Source organism: Tachyglossus aculeatus, chromosome 4 (assembly GCF_015852505.1).
Source record: "Tachyglossus aculeatus isolate mTacAcu1 chromosome 4, mTacAcu1.pri, whole genome shotgun sequence".
Lineage (NCBI taxonomy): Eukaryota > Metazoa > Chordata > Mammalia > Monotremata > Tachyglossidae > Tachyglossus > Tachyglossus aculeatus.
In genome coordinates, this window is record NC_052069.1 from 12,862,486 (window position 1) to 12,881,773 (window position 19,288).

Sequence of the window (19,288 nt, forward strand, 5' to 3'; positions counted from 1 at the left end):
CCCCGTGCCCTTTCATCCATCCGTGTGTTGCCGACTTGTACTTCCCAAGCGCTTAGTACAGCGCTCTGCACACAGTAAGCGCTCAGTAAATGCGATTGATTGCTCCAGGACTTGTATTTTCGGCGCCCAGCCTCCTCCTGGCCAGTCCTGCGGTGGGAGGGTGAGCTTGGCCCCCCAAAGCTCCTCCAGGTTGAGGCGAACGTCTGCAAAATAGCGCATCTGCCATCATCCCGTAACGCTCTGAGCCCCGAGGATCATCTCTGATGTCACGGGGAGTGGGGGGGGTCTCGTGTTTGTGGTCCATCATCAATCGTATTTATTGAGCGCTTACTGTGTGCAGAGCACTGTAATCCCTCCAACCCTCAACCGTTGTCCACCTCCCCCAAGCAGGGACCCCGGAGGATGAGTTTTTTCCCCCCTTTTAGACTGTGAGCCCGCTGTTGGGTAGGGACTGTCTCTATGTGATGCTAATTTGTACTTCCCAAGCGCTTAGTACAGTGCTCTGCACATAGTAAGCGCTCAATAAATACGATTGATTGATTGATTGATTCCCCTCCTCAGGGAGGCCGGATACCTTGAGCCCGAAGGCTACCTACTAGCCGTGATGCGGTAAGTGGGATGAGCGGGCACCTATGGTGGGATGTGGCCGTCCCGTCCCGCTTCCTGGACAAGGCTCTGGGAATCCCAACCATTGCTTAGAAAGCATCGTTGAGGTGTCTTTTCAGGCAGCAGCGTTGAGATTCATTCATTCATTGTCGTATTTATTGAGCGCTTACTGTGTGCAGAGCACCGTAGTAAGCGCTTGAGATGACTTGGCTCCTCCGAGCCCCTAGAGAGAGACGGGCCGTGACCAATTCACACGTGTGAGCTCTGCGCACGGTAAGCGCTTAATAAATAGTCTTCCTCCCCTCCAGAGCACTAAGCGCTTGGGAGAGTACGACAGAGGTAAGGGACATTCCCCTTTCTCCCCGTTGGTTCTCTTCCCTGCATCCCGTCAGAGGCGGCGAAGCAGGCTTTGGGATGACTGCCCAAAATGGCAACACATCCAGTTTTACAATTACATAGACGTTACCGTGAGAGGATGAGAAGTTACTGCAATCTTGGGGGTTGGGCCCTGTTCTGCTGTAAGCGTGAGAGCCTGCAGTTCTCTTTTTCCTGTGAGTTACGAAGCTAAGCTCCAGCTCATTTTTTTAGAAAACGCTGCCAGGAAGGAAGCGGTCGGTTCGCCTCTCCCTCGGAGCCCTCAGCCATTTTGTCTTCCAACTGCTTTGTTGACCATCCGCCCGGTGGGACTTAGCTTTCAAAATCTGGTAAGTGTAGCAGAGGAGAAGGGAGACGAGGGTCAGCCCCCGTGTGTTGTGAGTTTTCTCCCCCCACACGTTGTTTTGCTTTTCATCAGCTTAGGATGCCTGAAAAATGTGCTGTTTTCATTACATGCACAATCTGTCATGGGGTCACTGCTCGTAAGTCACGCAGGCTCTCGAGTTACTCTCTCACCAGTAAACCCAGGGTTACAACTTAGCTTTAGGGCTGATAAGGTAAGTAATATGTGGGATCTCTTTAGAGCGTAAATACAGAATGTATTCATGTCCCAAATTTAAAATGTTAGCAAAGCCTTGCTCGCTTTTGAACCACTTTTGTGGTTTTTATAATGTCATGTTTGAAGTAGTTCTATTCCCATTAAAATTTGTTCAAAGTGAAATACTAGAGAACAGTATTTATGCTACAATAAAGTGATAATTCCAACTGATGGTGTCCTTGCTCTTTCTTAAAGTTGAAACTATGTGGTTTCTAATCTTTTCATGAGGTTTTTCCAATCCTTCTCTGCTGATTTGTGACAGTTATGCCAGCAAAATCCCGATCTTGTATTTATTCCAGTGCTTAGCATGGAATAAGTCAATAAATCTCAATCGTCATCATCATCATCAATCGTATTTATTGAGCGCTTACTGTGTGCAGAGCACTGTACTAAGCGCTTGGGAAGTACAAGTTGGCAACATATAGAGACAGTCCCTACCCAACAGTGGGTCCTTCTCCTCCTCCTAGTCACTTACTAAGAACTGGTTTAAACCATTTACCGTTATTACCATTATCTTTCCCTTTTGTTTATAGATGATATTGCAGGAGGTATCTTGATATTTTCAGTCTCTCTCTCTTTTTTTTTTTCTTTCGGTGTTAAATTTTCAGCAGACTGGATATCGCCCAGATAAAATAAGGTGTGGGTGTGATGAGTTGTTCCGGGAGAGAATAGGTTTCGCGTTGTACAAGTTTTTGTGCACAGCATTTTAACTTGCTTAGGAATGGGGAAATAACGAAAGTTAGAAAAATGAAAGACTATGGTATTTATAAATTACAATGTCAAAATTTTAAAGCTTGAAAAGAGTATCGTAGTGGCGCTTGCGGGGGCTGCTTTTTGCTTATTTTTTGGTGGGGCGGGGGTGCCTTTCATTGACAGTCGCTTTCCCTGGTGGAATCTGGCCATTGGCATCAAACCAACATTTGTGGAGAATAGCTCCTGGAAGTGAAAGAAGATGGTGGTTTAGCTACCATTTCTGCCTCAAGCCTGCACCAGGAGCCCTGATAGCTTGTACCTCATGCATGGTATGTCTATTGAAATTTACCTTGTGCCCCTATTGCTTGTTTTCTGCTGACCCCCTCCCCACACACACTTTTCCAGTTCAAAAGAACCTGATTTAGCCATTTTGATACTCTTGCTTTTAACTGAATGCTCAAAGGCTTTTCTGTGTCACCAGTATATATAGTTGTCTTGTGTATCTAAAAGAAGATGCTACGGATAGTGAAATTCACTTATGGGTACACGTGATTAGAAAAGGCCCCTGTGGCACCGCAGTTCTGGTGACTATATTGTGCCCAGATGAAGTCTGTCTTGTCTGATGTTCACAGTGCCTAGTGCTGTCTTTTCTTTAGCTTCCTTGGTTTTCTGCTTCTACAGATGAAGTGTTTGGTCAGGGAGCCAGTCCTATTTGCAGTGCACCCTGTGGTTCCCAGTTTCCAGCTGAGAATTTCCAGCCGTAGCATTGTCTCAGTCTTTGTTTTCCCATGTCCTTAAATCACTTCCTCTATTCTCCTTGCTTTTGTTTTTCTAATTTCATTTGTCCAACTAGTAGTTCTTTGGGTATCCTGCTGTCATTCGTTCTCTCGTAACTGCAGTGCTCAGAGACTGACTTCATTCCAGAGCTTCGTCGTTTGTGATTTTTTTCTTGCCATTTGATGTTGGTGGAACTGTTCAAGGAGCTGGTTGTGACGTGTGTGTGTGATGTGTGTTTGTGTTGTCTAGGTGTTGCAGGTGTAGAGAAAGTAGGACAACACCATAGCTCTATAGACCTTGACTTTGATCTGGATTCTGCCGTCATTTTGACAGTCTCCTAGAGGATGTGCTGATCGTCTTGATTCTACGCGTCTGTTGTTGGGTTGTTGGTCGGTGTGCTGCCTAGGTAACAGAATTCTGTGACCGCCTCTAGCTTTGGGTTGCCAATGGAAATTCTCGGTTTTATGTTTTTGTGCGTGTGGCTTCCCTGCTAGGGGAGGATACGTCACTTTTTAGTTTTCATTAGACTTAGTTTCGGCCGGTAACACCTGGTGACTTGGGAACATAGTCATCTATATACAAGAGTGATATATATATATATGTATATATATATATATACAGAAGGACTTATGATTCAGTAAGTTATGATTATGACTTTTTGTCATGACTTATGATTCAGTAGCTTATGATCCAGTCACTATATACAAAATGACGTATGTCGTGGGCTCTGGATGGGGATCAAACTTGTTGAGTTGGAAGACCTGCATCCAGGTCTCTCGTCGCATCTTTTGGCTGCGTGGAATCAACTGAACAGTACCGGGCCCACGACGCAATCCTTGCTTTACTCCTTTGGTGATGGAGAACGGGTCAGACTGGGCACCCCTCAGATGTGCCCCTGCCAGCTATGCCATAGCAATCCAGTCGCATGACCACGATAAGCATGTCAGGTGAGCCACGTTTACTCGTGGTGGCGAATGCCTTCGAAAGAACTAGGAAACCCTTGTTGGGGTCTTGGTGCCGTTCTGCTCCATTGTGATTCATTCAGTCTTGTTTATTGAGCGCCTACTATGTGCAGAGCACTGAACTAAGCGCTTGGGAAAGTACAATACAAGGGGATCTGAAGCTACAATGTGACTTTTGGGTGGGAAGACGTCTAGCCAACAGTATCCTTCACCAATCGATTCAGTAGGGCTCTGGTCAGTTCTTGCTAGTGATGGAGAGCAGTGAGGTGTCTTGATACTCGCTGTGAGTTGATCTTTCCCCTTTCTTCATGAGGGTGAAGATGATGGTGGGTGAAGATTGTGGCATTGCTTCTGGTCTGTGTGTTGAGGAAGAGCTTCTGTAAAGGCTTAAGCAGGTGTCGTGTGTGTGTGTGTTTTATCTCACTTGGTCTGCTCTCGTGTCCAAGTAGTTTGCCGTCTGTCACACCACTGCTGCAGTTACTTCCTCAGTAGCCGGGGTGCCTGTCCCCACAGCAGTCAAAACTCTGGAAAATGTCCGTGCTGCTGGATCCAGTGAGATCCAGGGCTAGGCAGACAAATCCAGAACCTTTTGTACACCGTTAAAGACATTACATCGGGGCCCGGAACATGTCCCCACGATACCTCTGAAGAGTGAAGGCGGTGGACGAAAGAAGGAATCCTGAAGCGATCTCGGCAGGAATATTTCAAAGCTTTCCTCGACGTCCCTTCTGCTAGTGAAGAGGAGGCCCTTTAAATCATCTAGAACCTTCCAATGGGCAGAAACACAGCACTCATCACCGATTACCCTTAAACCGCACTGACAGCCAGGAAGAGACTTGAACCAATCAGAAGGCATTCAGGAAGATGGAAATGAGACCCTTCCGCTATCTGCCGAAACTTCTCCACGGAGATTTCAACAGGTTTCCAAGAGTGGCAGCTGGATTCAAGCGTTGTAGTAGGCAGAGAAGAAGAGCGACACGATCTGATGGATGCCCAAGGAAAATAGTTTTGTTACCGCTTGGTTTGTGGTAGCTTGTGTTTAAAAAGCATCCCAAGATGCCAGATCTTTTTGATATTCACTCAATTCTATCTTAAAGTGCATACCCAAGTGCTTAGCATGCAGTAAGCGCTCAGTAAATACGATTGAATGAATTTGGAACTCCTTCCCCCTTCATATCTGTCTTTGTAGGGCTTTTTCATATTAAAAGAAGACCTACCAATGGTGGTAGTCACAGCGTGTGTGTAACTGAAAAGGCTGATGTGGTGCTGGCCACCTTTCGTGTCTGGCAGACCACAGCTCTCCCCTTCTTCAGAGAGCTTCTGAGATCACTTCCCCTCAAGGAGGGGAATTATCGGATTAATCGGTAATCTTCCTGCCTTGTATTCCCTCACTGCCACCTCTGTCCCGCACGGCGTAGCTCTTAGGGTCGTATCTTAGATTGGTCCCTTTGTCTCTCATTTAAGGATCATTCCTCAGGGTCAGCCCTCCCGCTAGGCTATAAGCTCCCTGGGGGCAGGCACTAGGTCTTCTGACTCTTTTTTTTGTTGTTGTTGTTCTCTTTCAAGGACTTAGGGCAGGTCTCTGAACCCACTCCGCTCTCACTAAATATTATCAGTGAAAGAACGTGATTACAAAACCAGGGAAGGCTCTTTCAACAACACAAGTCTGTCTGGGCTTCCATGCCGTATTGCCTCATGACTATGTAGTTATGTAGAAGCCAGTCGTAAAAGAAATTAAAAACTAAGGTTTATTGTATTTGTCACTTTCATTAAAGTTTGTTTCACAGCAATAATAATAATAACAGTGGTACCTGAGTACTTTGTGCCTAGCACTATGCTAACCCGTAGGATAACTAGAGGATAATCAAATTAGAGACGGTTCCTGTCCCACATGGTGAATTTATCCAGGGGAGCCAGATTTGCCTAGTAGGTGACAGAACCCAATTTTGGTATGCGACGCGCTCAAAATTTCGAAGCACAGTTTGGCTTTCTGTTGCTCTTTCCACTTCTGCATCTACTCTAGGCTGTAGCGGAGTTTGCGCCTGTTGGACTGTTCTGTACTCTATTTTGGCCCAAGGCCACGTTGCAGTGGATACTCTGTTGTTGATGGAGCCTTGGCTTAGGCCCCTGACTCTTTGTCTGCAAGTGAAAATGCTCTGAGCTTCTGCCTGCCGTCTGGACGGGTCGGATGACCGACTGGCGACGTTGGGTATGATTGCCTTGGCAACCCCACTCTGTCGGTCCACCAGAAAGAGGACAGCTCTGGGAATCAGGAGGCCGGGTTCTAGCCCCGGCTCTGCAGTTAGAGGCGACAGTGGTGGAGATTTCTGCATTCAGAGGATTTGAGGTATAGGGGCTGAGCAGGAATCCCCCAAACTCGTGGATTTATAAGGGCGGCAAAGGCAGCAACGGATCCCGAGGCATTCCCTGCGGGATTATGGATTATTATTTTGTAGCGTTGGGGCTGTGCTGCCGTCATTGCCCAGAAAATGGGTTTTGCCCACTAGGGAATCTGTGTGGTGCACATTGTGACGCAGACCTGGGCCCACTTACTGGCTCATTGCACTCCATGCCCCAGTGGGAACACGAATGGCAGAGACCAGAGGGCGGATGGCCAAACCCCTCTCCCTGTAGTCAACTCTTGTCCAGGAGTTTTCGATCTGGAATTCACTATTTATTTCATTTTGTTAGTATGTTTGGTTTTGTTCTCTGTCTCCCCCTTTTAGACTGTGAGCCCACTGTTGGGTAGGGACTGTCTCTATATGTTGCCAATTTGTACTTCCCAAGCGCTTAGTACAGTGCTCTGCACATAGTAAGCGCTCAATAAATACGATTGATGATGATGATGGTTGGAGCCTATTGCCCATCACCCTTATGTTGGAATGAGGGCCACGCCATCCCTCATTTCCGTGACTTGCCCTCTGCCAGGACCGTGGCTGATTTCAGGAATGGGCTGAATAGAGGTTCCGGCCAATGCTGCAACTTTGTTTGTACGTATTTATTACTCTGTTTTATTTGTACATATCTATTCTATTTATTTTATTTTGTTAATATGTTTTGTTTAGTTCGCTGTCTCCCCCTTCTAGACTGTGAGCCCACTGTTGGGTAGGGACCGTCTCTATATGTTGCCAACTTGTACTTCCCAAGCACTTAGTACAGTGCTCTGCACGCAGTAAGCGCTCAATAAATATGATTGATTGATTGATAACTTGACGGGCTCTCTAGCCTTCATAGGACTCAAGAGTGTATCCTTGGGAAGTTTAACAACATGGTCCCTGAAGTGTTGCTTTCTTTCCAGGATTCTTTTTCTGATGAGTCAGCCCGCAGGATCGAGGAGTAGTAACAGCATTTCTATTAAGGGCTTACTAGGTGCAGCGCGTTGTACTAAGTGCTGGGAAAGAATATACAGCTGGGAATTTGGCATGAGAAGCAGCGTGGCTCATTGGAAAGAGCACGGGCTTGGGAGGCAGGTCATGGTTTCAAATCCCGGCCCCGCCAGTTGTCAGCTGTGTAACTTTGGGCAAGTCACTTCACTTCTCTGTGCTTCAGTTAACGTCATCTGTAAAATGGGGATTAATCAATCAATCAATCGTATTTATTGAGTGCTTACTGTACTGTGAGCCCACTGTTGGGTAGGGACTGTCTCTATATGTTGCCAACTTGTACTTCCCAAGCGCTTAGTACAGTGCTCTGCACACAGTAAGCACTCAATAAATATGATTGATGATGATGATGATGCAGAGCACTGTACTAAGCGCTTGGGAAGTAGAAGTTGGCAACATATAGAGATGGTCCCTACCTAACAGTGGGCTCACAGTCTAGAAGGACTGTGAGCCCCACGTGGGACAACCTGATCACCTTGTATCTTCCCCAGTGCTTAGAACACTGCTTTGCACATAGTAAGCGTTTAACAAATGCTATTATTATCATTATTATTATTATTATTATTATTAAACTAGGTTGTAAAGTAGGTTGAGTTTTTTGAGGGCAGGGATCACGCCCTCTTTCTAACGTGCTCTCTCAAACACGTGGTACAGGGCTTGGCCCACAGGGTGCTTAAAAGTACTGTGGACTGACTGAGAATTCAGAAAATTCAGAGCATGAAGCTGGGCACCGGGAAACTTCCAAGGAAGAACAGTTGCTTGGGCTGTATCCTGCGCTTTCATTATGTGTTTTGAGTAGTATACTATTGCGGAATTAAGGGAAGTTCTTCCTCCCTTGCCATGTGCAGCACTCTGTGCAGACACTGTGTGAGTTGTGTATAGCACGAGTTCTCGTGAACGTGGGATTCTTCAGAACATCCCGGGATTCTTCAGAACATCCCTCGCATTATGCTGTGATGGGAGAATGTGGGTTCGTCTGCCTTCCTCAGGCTGCAGTCCCCCCAGTTCTTCTACATAGAGGCGGGTGCCTTCTTGGGAAGCCCCCTCATCAGGAAAATGGGTATTTCAGTCTTCGCCACGTCCAGTGCAGTTCACGTGCACGCAACCATTTCTTCTGACTTGCTGCATCTAAACAGGATTGTGTTGAACAGATATTCCCTAATCCCCTAACTGTGTGTTAGCCAAGACATATGTGAAATCCCAAGTTCTGTTAGAACGGAGGGTACATCTGGCACTCGATAGACATCTTCAAAGGTCTGGACTTGTTTTTGACATCCCGTCATCAGCAGTATTTACTTATCTTGGTGATTATTGAGAATTTTATGTATTGGATTTAGGTTGGTTTATTTTGTCCATTTTGCTTCCTCTTATAGACTGGGGCCTTCTTAACGTACTCAGAATTTCATATATTGTCCTGTGGACTGTAGGCTTCTTGTAAGCACGGAGTAGCAATTGGGGGATGTAAGGTTGGAGGGAATTAGAGATCTCTTGGAGGAGATGTGGTCTCAGCAGGGCTTTGAAGATGGGGATAGCTGTGGTCTGTTGGATGGGAAACTACAAGCTTGTTGTGGGCAGGGAACGTATCTATCAACTGTGTTATGTTGTACACTCCCAAGTGCTTAGTACAATGCCCTGCATGCAGTAAGTGGTCAATAAATATGGTTGCTTAAGTGGGAGGCAGTTCCAAGTGGGGGTAAGAGCTCAGTGGAAAGAGCCCGGGCTTTGGAGTCAGAGGTCATGGGTTCAAATCGCGACTCTGCCAACTGTCAGCTGTGTGACTGTGGGCAAGTCACTTAACTTCTCTTGTCTGTTACCTCATCTCTAAAATGGGGATGAAGACTGTGAGCGCACTTTGGGACAAGCTGATCACCTTGTAACCTCCCCAGTGCTTAGAACAGTGCTTTTCACACAGTAAGCGCTTAATAAATGCCATCAGTATTATTATAGATCAAGAGATTGGTGGCAGGAGAAATGAGACGGAGGCCCAGTGAGTAGGTTGACTTGAGAGGAGCACGGAGTGTGAGCAGAGGCAGAAGGGAATGGAGAAATAGGAGGCAAGAGCTAAATATGTTTCTAAGCAACGGTCAAATTTTTTTGCTTGATGCCGAGAGAGTGGATAATTAACGAGGTCTCTTTTCTAGTGGGGGGTGGTCTACAATGTGACAATTTTGAAAAATGATAGGGGAATAATAATGATAATAATGATGGTATTTGTTAAGCGCTTACTATGTGCCAAGCACTGTTCTAAGTGCCATAGGAAATAGAAGGTAACCAGGTTGTCCCATGTGGGGCTCACAGTCTTCATCCCCGTTCCGAATTATTATTTAATAGAGAAGCAGCGTGGCTCAGTGGAAAGAGCCCGGGCTTGGGAGCCAGAGGTCATGGGTTCTAATCTTGGCTCTGCCACTTATCAGTTATGTGACTTTGGGCAAGTCACTTAACCTCTCTGTGCCTCAGTTACCTCATCTGGAAAATGGGGATGAAGACTGTGAGCCCCACGTGAGACAACCTGATTACCGTGTATATCCCCCAGTGCGTAGAACAGTGCTCGGCACCTAGTAAGCACTTAACAAATACCAAAATTATTAAAGTGATTATTAATTATTATTATTCCCATTTTAGAGATGAGGAAACTGAGGCACAGAGGAGTAACAGTGCTCGGCACATAGTAAGCACATAACAAATACCAAAATTATTAAAATGATTATTAGTTATTATTATCCCCATTTTAGAGATGAGGAAGCTGAGGCACAGAGAAGTTAAGTGACTGGCCCAAAGTCACACAGCTGACAAGTGGCGGGGCCGGGATGAGAACGCACAGCCTCTGACTCCCAAGCACGTGTTCTTTCCACTGAGCCACGCTGCTTCTCGGTAAGCAGAGTGAAATCTAGACTGAAGTGGGAGAGGCTGGAGACAAGAAGGTCAATGAGGAGGCTGATGCAGCAGGAGGAAAATCAGGATCTGGCAAATAGTTGGGCCAGTGGGGTGGCCGTTTTGGTTGGAAAGGGAGGACTGAATTGAGGAAATGCTGGGGAGATGCAGCCTGGCCTAGTGAACAGAGCACGGGCCTGCGGGGGTCACAGGACCCAGGTTCTAATCCTGCCTCCACCATTTGTGTGAGGTGTGACCTTGGACAAGTCACTTCACTACTCTGAGCCTCAGTTCCTTCATCTGTAAAATGGAGATTGACTGTGAGCCCCATGTGGGACAGGGACCGCATCCAGATAAATTGCATTGTGCAGCGTGGCTGGGTGGAAAAAGCCCGGGCTTGGGAGTCAGAGGTCATGGGTTCAAATCCCAGCTCTGCCGCTTGTCAACTGTGTGACTTTGGGCAAGTCACTTAACTTCTCCATGCCTGTCACCTCATCTGTAAAATGGGGATTGACTGTGAGCCCCATATGGGACAACCTTATCACCTTGTATCCTCCCCAGTGCTTAGAACAGTGCTTGGCACATAGTAAGTGCTTAAATACCAAAGTTATTATTAAAATTATTATCTATCTAGCGCTTAGTACCATGCCTAATGCATAGTAAACATTTAACAAATACCATAAAAAAGTGAACCAAGGGTATTTGGTGACTGGATGAATTTGAGGTTTAAAAGGAAGAGTCAAGGATAGTATTACACTTGCGGGCTTGAGGGAAGAGAAGGATGGTGATGTCCAGCTATAATGGAATGAGGAGGTGAAGAGAAGGATGAGTTCTGTAGGAAACATGTTGATCTTGAGTTCCCAGCCTAGTTCCACACTGAGAGATCCCAGTGTTGGAAGGATATACGAGACCGCAGAGGAGCGGGAAGACGATAGGCTGGTGAGGTTGATTTGAGTGTCTTCCTCATACAGATGGGGAGTTAAGGCTTTGAGAGGGAATGAGCTCCCAAGAGATGAGTAGGGAATCCAGCACAGTCTAGAGGAACACCCGCTGATAGGAGGTGGAGACTGGGAAGGATTGACCAGAGAACTAAGAGGAAAACCAGGAGAGAACTGTAAGGAAAAAACCAAGACGGTTCCAGAAAAAGTAAGTCGCCTACAGCATCCGAGGCAGCCGAGAATAGTAGAAATAGTAAAACTGTTTATTGAGCATCCGTTGCTTGCAGTGCAGTGTGCTGAGCACTCGAGGAAGAAACAACAGAAGCATGAGACTCGTTCCCTACCCACACTCTAATGCAGACTTTGAGGAAGATTAGGGCGCAGTAGAGTCTGTTAGTTTCAACAACAAGAAGTGCATTGGTGTTCTTGGAGAGGCTGCTTCAGCTGAGCAGATGGAATGGAATTCAGATTGTAGATGGCCAAGGAAGGAATTTGGAGGAGAGAAAGTGGTGTCAGCTTATTCAAGAGTTTGGGCAGGAGGAGGGAGATGGATTGGTAGCTATGTAGTCCAGAGAAGGGTTTTTGTTGTTTTATTTTTTTAAGAGTAAAGGAGACAGGCCTATTTCAAGGCAAAGAGTGAGGTGTTGAAAGTGTCAGCAAGGGAAGGAATGTGGTCAGTAGTGTTTAAAGAAGGTGAGACAGGATGTGGTCAGAGGTACAGATGAATGGGGTCGATTTTTTTTTTGAAAGCAAGCAGGAGATCTCTTGAGAAATGGTTGAGAGGGTGGGTGGATATGGGGGGGGCAAACAGCATCTTGAAGCAGATTTCATGAATCGTTTCGTCTCTGAACAAAACGAGTTGTAAAGTGTTTGAAAGTTGCTGCAAGAAACTTTTTGATATCTGGCTAATGTTCATCAAACCATTCTTGGCTGTGTCATTTACTCACTAACGCTTGGGAAGTAGTGTCGTGGAGAGCCCTCCATTTTCTGGTCTTTTCTTAAGCCGTCAAGTCATTTCTGACCCATAGCAGCTCCATGGACACATCTCACTCAGAATGCCCCACTTCCATCTGCAATCGTTCTGTTAGTGGATCCGTAGAGTTTTCTTGGTAAAAATACAGAAGTGGTTTACCATTGCCTTCTTCCACGCAGTAAACTCAAGTCTCCGCCCTCTACTTTCTGCCATGCCATGTAGTCAGTTGTGTTTAAAGAAGGTGAGACAGGATGGGGTCAGAGGTACAGATGAATGGGGTCGATTTTTTTTTTTTTGAAAGCAAGCAGGAGATCTCTTGAGAAATGGTTGAGAGGGTGGATATGGGGGGGTCCAAACAGCATCTTGAAGCCGCTGCTGCCCAACACAGGTGAGTTTTGACATGTAGCAGATTGCCTTCCACTGGCCAAGCTAGGAATGGAATGGGTATGCCTCTGCTTGACTCTCCCCCCTCTAGCCGAGACTGGTAGAGTACTGGAAACTCTCCAGGTGCGATCCTGAGAGGGGGAAGTTGGGAGTACCGTGATCCAAAAGGCTACCCAAGTGTTCTGGAGGACCTCTCATTCTCTAGAAGTTGGATGTGCAACCATTTGTGGAGACCTTCAAGACATTTGGCCCAAGCTACGGCAGAAATATGGGACCAGTGGGAGGTTAGCAGAGTTGAAGAGACCCAGGGATAGGCCGAACACATTCCAACTTACCCACCACCAAAGAAACTTCGGTGTCCCAACTGCACCACAGGGGCAGTTCAGAAAACTTCAGTGGAACCATCTTCATCACAAAGAGGGAATCTCATGCTGCCCGTGGTAACGTTATAACTGAAACTCCATGCTTTCCACCATCGACAAGGAGGCCTTTTGAGGCATAGAAAACTAGCCACAATTTGAAGGAATGACCTTAGCTCCAACTTTGAAGGAAAAATGGAGAAGCAGCTGAATCTGATGACTTTTACAGAACTCTAAAACAAGGAGGGGAACTAGTCTTCGGACAACTGGAAAAGTTTTCCTCCACATATTTCATGTTACCTTCTCTGTTGAGACAGTAACTTCCATCTTCAAGAAGTTATTGGAGAGCCTTGGCTGGGGAATCACACTGTTTCCAGCTCCACCGCACTTCCCTTTTCTATTTCCTTATGCTGTGCCGCCACCCTTAACTGTAACTTATTTTAATGTCTGTCATCCCCCTATAGACCGTAGACTCTTTGAGGGCAGTAATCGTGTCCACCAACCCTATTACTTTACTCTCCCAAGTGCTTAGTATAGTGCTCTTCACACAGTAAGCATTCAGTAAATACCATTGATTGATCATAGCCCAAATTCTTGCACTATCTGAACTGCAGTATCACTCCGGAGTAAAACCCAGCACGGTAGATATGATCATTGCAGAACAACAGATACCAGAAAGGGTGCTGAGAGGAATGCCAAAACTTTTTTGCTAAATCATGAAAAAGGTGGTATTTGTTACGTGCTTACTATGTGCCAAGCACCAAGCGCTTCGTTAGGGGCAGGGAACGTGTCTTCTAATTCTGTTGTACTGTCCCAAGTGATTAGTACAGTGCTGTTCACATAGCACTCAATAAATGTCAATGATTGATTCAATCAATCAATCATATTTATTGAGTGCTTACTGTGTGCAGAGCACTGTACTAAGCGCTTGGGAAGTACAAGTTGGCAACATATAGAGACAGTCCCTACCTAACAGTGGGCTCACAGTCTAGAAGGGGGAGACAGAGAACAGAACCAAACATATTAACAAAATAAAATAAATAGAATAGATATGTACAAGTGAAATAAATAAATAAATAGAGTAATACAAGGTAGGTGGGGCATGGTCCCTGTCCCACCTGGGGTTCACGGCCTAGGAAGGAGAGTACGTGTATGCTGTGTTTGTTGATCTGGCAAAGCATCAGTAGACTGGGGTTCCTGCAGTGGCTAAGAAAATTGACGCAGATCTTCAGGCTATTCCAAGATGCTGTTCTTGGGTAGATCACAATGTGTCATTCCTATAGTGGAAGGTCTAGTCCTGGCCAATGTGTTGTTCTGTGTCTCTCTGCTCGACAAGGCAATGAGGGGTCTGAAAGCTGGAATTAGAGTAAACTTCCAAGCCATTGGAAAATTCTTCCAGGTCAGTAGTCTACAGACATCATCCAAAGACTTCAGGGCAGTAATTTGGTAACTCTTCTATGCGTATGATTTTGCAATAGGGCCTAATGCACAAATGATGTTACTCAGATGATGGTTAATCAATCAATCAATCGTATTTATTGAGCGCTTACTGTATGCAGAGCACTATACGAAGCGCTTGGGAAGTACAAGTTGGCAACATATAGAGACAGTCCCTACCCAACAGTGGGCTCACAGTCTAGAAGGGGGAGACAGAGAACAAAACCAAACATACTAACAAAATGAAATACATAGAATAGATATGTACAAGTAAAATAAATAAATAAATAGAGTAATAAATGTGTACAAACATATGTACATATATACAGGTGCTGTGGGGAAGGGAAGGAGGTAAGACGGGCTTTGCAGTTTCAACGCAGCACCATAGACTGACATTAAGTTTAAAGAAAACTGGTTATGTACTAACCAGTAGCTGGGAAACCCTATGTAGAATCAAAGATTTTCACCAGCCAAACAGTACCTACCACCATCCCTGGATTCTGCTACCTGGGCAGTACAGTGCCTGGTTACATGAAGGAACCAGCCAGGATTTTAAAAAAGCCCAGCAAGACTTTGACAGGCTGCAGGATAGTTTGAAGAGAATGGATCCAAAATCTCCTTACCGAACTGTAAGCCTGTTGTGGTGTCCAGCCTTTTTGTAGGGCAGCTAAACTTGGACTTATAACCAGACATAACCTTTTGTCACCAACAACACTTTGGTGCTTACTATGAGCCGGACACTGTTCTAAGTGCCAGGGCAGATGATGATGATGGTATTTGTTAAGTGCTTAATATGTGCCAAGCAATGTTCTAAGCTCTGGGGTAGATAACAAGGTAATCAGGTTGTCCCAGGTGGGGATCACTATCTTAATCCCCATTTTACAGATGAGGTAACTGAGGCACAGAGAAGTTAAGTGGATTGCCCGAGGTTACACAGCAGACAAGAGGCGGAGCTGGGATTAGAACCCGTGTCCTTTGGCTCCTAAACCCGTGCTCTTTCCACTAAACCACCCTGCTTCTACTGAAGCAATCTCCCCAGGTACACACGTTGTGGGTGAGATGTGTGAGGAGGACTGATTAATCAGTTAGTGGTATTGATTGATGTATTGAGCACTTAATATGTGCAGAGCACTGTACTAGGTACTTGAGAGAGAACAATTCAACAGAATTACACTTTCCCAGCTTGCCCATTAACAAGGGTACAGTTAACTGGGGGAGACTTCTAGGCTGTGAGCCCACTGCTGGGTAGGGACTGTCTCTATTTGTTGCCAAATTGTATTTCCCAAGCGCTTAGTACAATGCTCTGCACACAGTAAGCGCTCAATAAATACGATTGATTGATTGATTGAGAGATTTTAATGTAAATGGATGGATGGGTGCCAGTAGAATATCCCAGCAGCTGTGGTGGGGTGAAATGAAAGTAGTGTCCCTATTCATTCATTCATTGTAGTATTTATTGAGCGCTTACTGTGTACAGAGCACTGTACTAAGCGCTTGGGAAGTACAAGTTGGCAACATATCATCATCAATCGTATTTATTGAGCGCTTACTGTGTGCAGAGCACTGTACTAAGCGCTTGGGAAGTACAAGTTGGCAACATATAGAGACGGTCCCTACCCAACAGTGGGCTCACAGTCTAGAAGGGGGAGACAGAGAACAAAACAGAACATATTAACAAAATAAAGTAAATAGAATAAACATGTACAAATAAAATAAATAAATAGAGTATTCTAAGCTCCACAGGCAGAATACACGATTTGATGTCTGCCCACACCTCAAATTAAACATTTCTAAAACTGAACTCCTTATTCTCCCACCCAATCCCTTTCCTCCTACTGTTTTTCCCATCACTGTAGACCACACCACTATCCTCCTTGTCTCACAAGCCTGCAATGGTGGCATTGTCCACGATTCATCTCATTCCACCCAAAAATTCAATCTGTCACCAAATCCTGTTCTACTGTCGCAGTGTTGCTAAAATCCTCCTTCGCCTCTTTATCCAAGCTGCTAACTTGCTGATCCGGGCACTTTCTTATCCTGCCTTGACTTCTGCATCTGCCTCCTTACTGCCCTTCCAGCCTCCTGTCGCTCTCCACTACAATCCGTACTTCACTCTGCTGCCTGGATCATTTATCACCAAAGTGTTTCAGTCCGTGACTCCCCACTCCTGAAGAACCTCCACTGGCTGCCCGTCCACCTCCGCATCAAACAGAAACGCCTCACCACCAGCTTTAAAGCCCTCAATCAGCACACCCCACCCTACTTCACGTCACTATTCTCCTACTGCAGCCCAGCCTGCACACTTCGCTCCCTGAGCCAAGGCAGGGCAAAGATGGTGAAGCAGCGTGGCTCAGTGGAAAGAGCGCTGGCTTGCGAGTCAGAGGTCATGGGTTCAAATGCTGACTCTGCCACTTGTCAACTGTGGTGACCTTGGACAAGTCACTTCTCTGGGCCTCAGTTACCTCATTTGGAAAATGGGGATGAAGACTGAGCCCCACGTGGGACAACCTGATCACCTTGTGTGTCCCCCCCCACACTTAGAACAGTGCTTTGCACATAGTAAGCGCTTAACAAATACCATTATTATTGTTACCAATAGGCAGGCTTCATGCAGCAAGGGAACTCTTATTTTTGTTTGTTATATTTGTTCAACCTCTAGGACAGAGCCCAGAAGATAAATATTGTTTAGTTCCATCTGGGAAAGGATCATGTTTACCACTTCTATTGCATTGTACTGTGAGCCTGTTGTTGAGTAGGGATTGTCTCCTATCTGTTGCCGAATTGTACTTTCCAAACGCTTAGTACAGTGCTCTGCACACAGTAAGCGCTCAATAAATGTGATCGAATGAATGAATACTCTTTCACAAGCCCCGGGGGAATGTTGTTTAGTTCCTTCTGGGCAGGGATCATGTCTACCAACTCGACTGCATTGTACTCTTCCCAGTCTCTTAGTACAGTCCTGTGCATACAGTAAGCACTCAAAAATCACAGATGGACTGTTACGAGGACAGTAATTCAGAACCAGTTCCTGGTCATGTGGCACACAGTCTGAGGAGAGCAAGGAAGCTTAACGACCCATACAAGGAAAGAAACAGGATAAAATAAAGCAAAACCAAGAAGTGAATTATAATAATCACAGGACGTTACCATTGAAAAAAACAGTTTCCCAGTTAGTCACATCTCCGATGTCTAAAAGTCGCAAGCTTCCCAACGTTCAGAGTAATAGTTTAGCTGCTAAATATGGTGGCCTATCTCTTGAGAGCTTCAAGCAGAGAGAATGCCTTATCAGTATTATTTAGTACCTGCTGTGGGGAGAGCACTCTTACTACGGAGTTGAGTGAGAACAGAAAAAGTGGTAAACATGATCCTTGCCCTCAAGGAGCTGACAACCTAATGGAATTTCTTCAGTATATTAAAATGTCAGAGGGTTTCAAAGGTCACCATCAGTACCGGCTTCAGAAAGAAAGGTGAAAAAATGCATTTGTGAAAGCGATCGTGGGTTCTTATGCTTAGTCCTGAGCTCTGTGTTAATTCTCCCACTAGAACCCACAGAATTCAGATTTGAAAGCGGAAAGAATGGAAGAAATGTGATGTGATAGAGCCAAACCTCAGGCAGTTGAGCAGAACTGTGGATTGATGGCAAAAACATCCACGGGACGAAATTTATAACAAACAGGAATGTTGTAGCAATTTTCAAGCAGAGGCTATAAGAAGAGGTAGACTGAAACTATCCTGTAGCTTGCCTGGGGAGTCTGAGTTCGTGAGCCAAGAGGCAGGTTGAAGATGGCAAGCGATTTACTCTTTCATACTCTCCCACGTGCTTCCTACAGTGCTCTGTCCCCAGGATCATAGGGACAATATAAACCCTGACCTTTCACCAACCTCTCAAGCTGGATTTGTTGCCATCAGAGCCTTCCCCCTTAAGTCACTGTAATACATAATAATAATAATAATGTTGGTATTGTGCTTACTATGTGCCAAGCACTGTTCTAAGTGCAGCGGGTGGTGGGGGAACAAGGTAATCAGGGTTGTCCCATGTGGGGCTCACGGTCTTAATCCCCATTTTACAGATGAGGGAACTGAGGCACAGAGAAGTTAAGTGACTTGCCCAAAGTCACACAGCTAAGTGGCAGTGCTGGGATTAGAGCCCACAACCTTTGACTCCCAAGCCCGGGCTCTTTCCACTGAGCCACGCTTCTTCCTACATACATCAAGGCTTCACTCCCTTGTGGTTATTTCAAGGTGAGAAGCAGCATTCTTGTGGATAGAGCTTGAGGCTGGGAGTCAGAAGGACCTGGGTTCTAATTCTGGCTCCACCAGTTATCTGCTATTTAACCTTGGGCAGGTTGCTTCACTTCCTCTGTGCTTCAGTTATTTAATCTGCAAAATGGGGATTAAGAGTGTGAGCCCCATGTGGAACAGGGACTGGGTCCAACCCAATTTACTTATATCCACCCCAGCACTTAGTACAGTGCCTGGCACATAATAATAATAATAATGATGGCATTTATTAAGCGCTTACGATGTGCAAAGCACTGTTCTAAGCATTGGATACCCCAATTATTATTCATTATTATCATTGTTGGTATTATTCCAGGGGTGCTACAGCTATCCCATGTAGCATCCAGTTTGGGTACCCATGTATACAGAAAAGCACCGGCTTCACCTTCTGAAGGCCCAAGCTCACCTGTGTTCTGGCCTACAGCGAGGCCAAGTCTGACACTCATTCATTCAGTCGTTTTTATTGAGCACTTAATGTGTGCACAGCATTCGTCATTCTCTCTGAGCCCGCTAGACTGTAACCACCTTGACGACAGGGATTCTGTGTTGTTGTTTAGTTCCATCTGGGAAAGGATCATGTCTACCGATTCTCTTGTATTGTACTGTGAGCCCATTGTTGGGTAGGGATTGTCTCTATCTGTTGCCGAATTG

At 45.6% G+C, this 19,288-nt stretch overlaps 1 protein-coding gene across 4 annotated transcripts in view; it reads left to right on the forward strand.

Moving 5' to 3' along the window:
• The window catches only part of ZNF518B (zinc finger protein 518B), a 31,597-nt gene that overhangs the window by 2,717 nt on the left and 9,592 nt on the right, over window positions 1-19,288 (forward strand). For 3 of the 4 annotated variants that reach the window (XM_038745600.1, XM_038745598.1, XM_038745601.1), the window contains exon 2: window positions 1,195-1,310. The exons of the other annotated variant lie outside the window; for it this stretch is intronic. The gene's annotated coding sequence lies outside the window, so the exon portion shown is untranslated. The remainder of the gene's footprint in view (window positions 1-1,194; window positions 1,311-19,288) is intronic. 4 annotated transcript variants of the gene reach the window in all.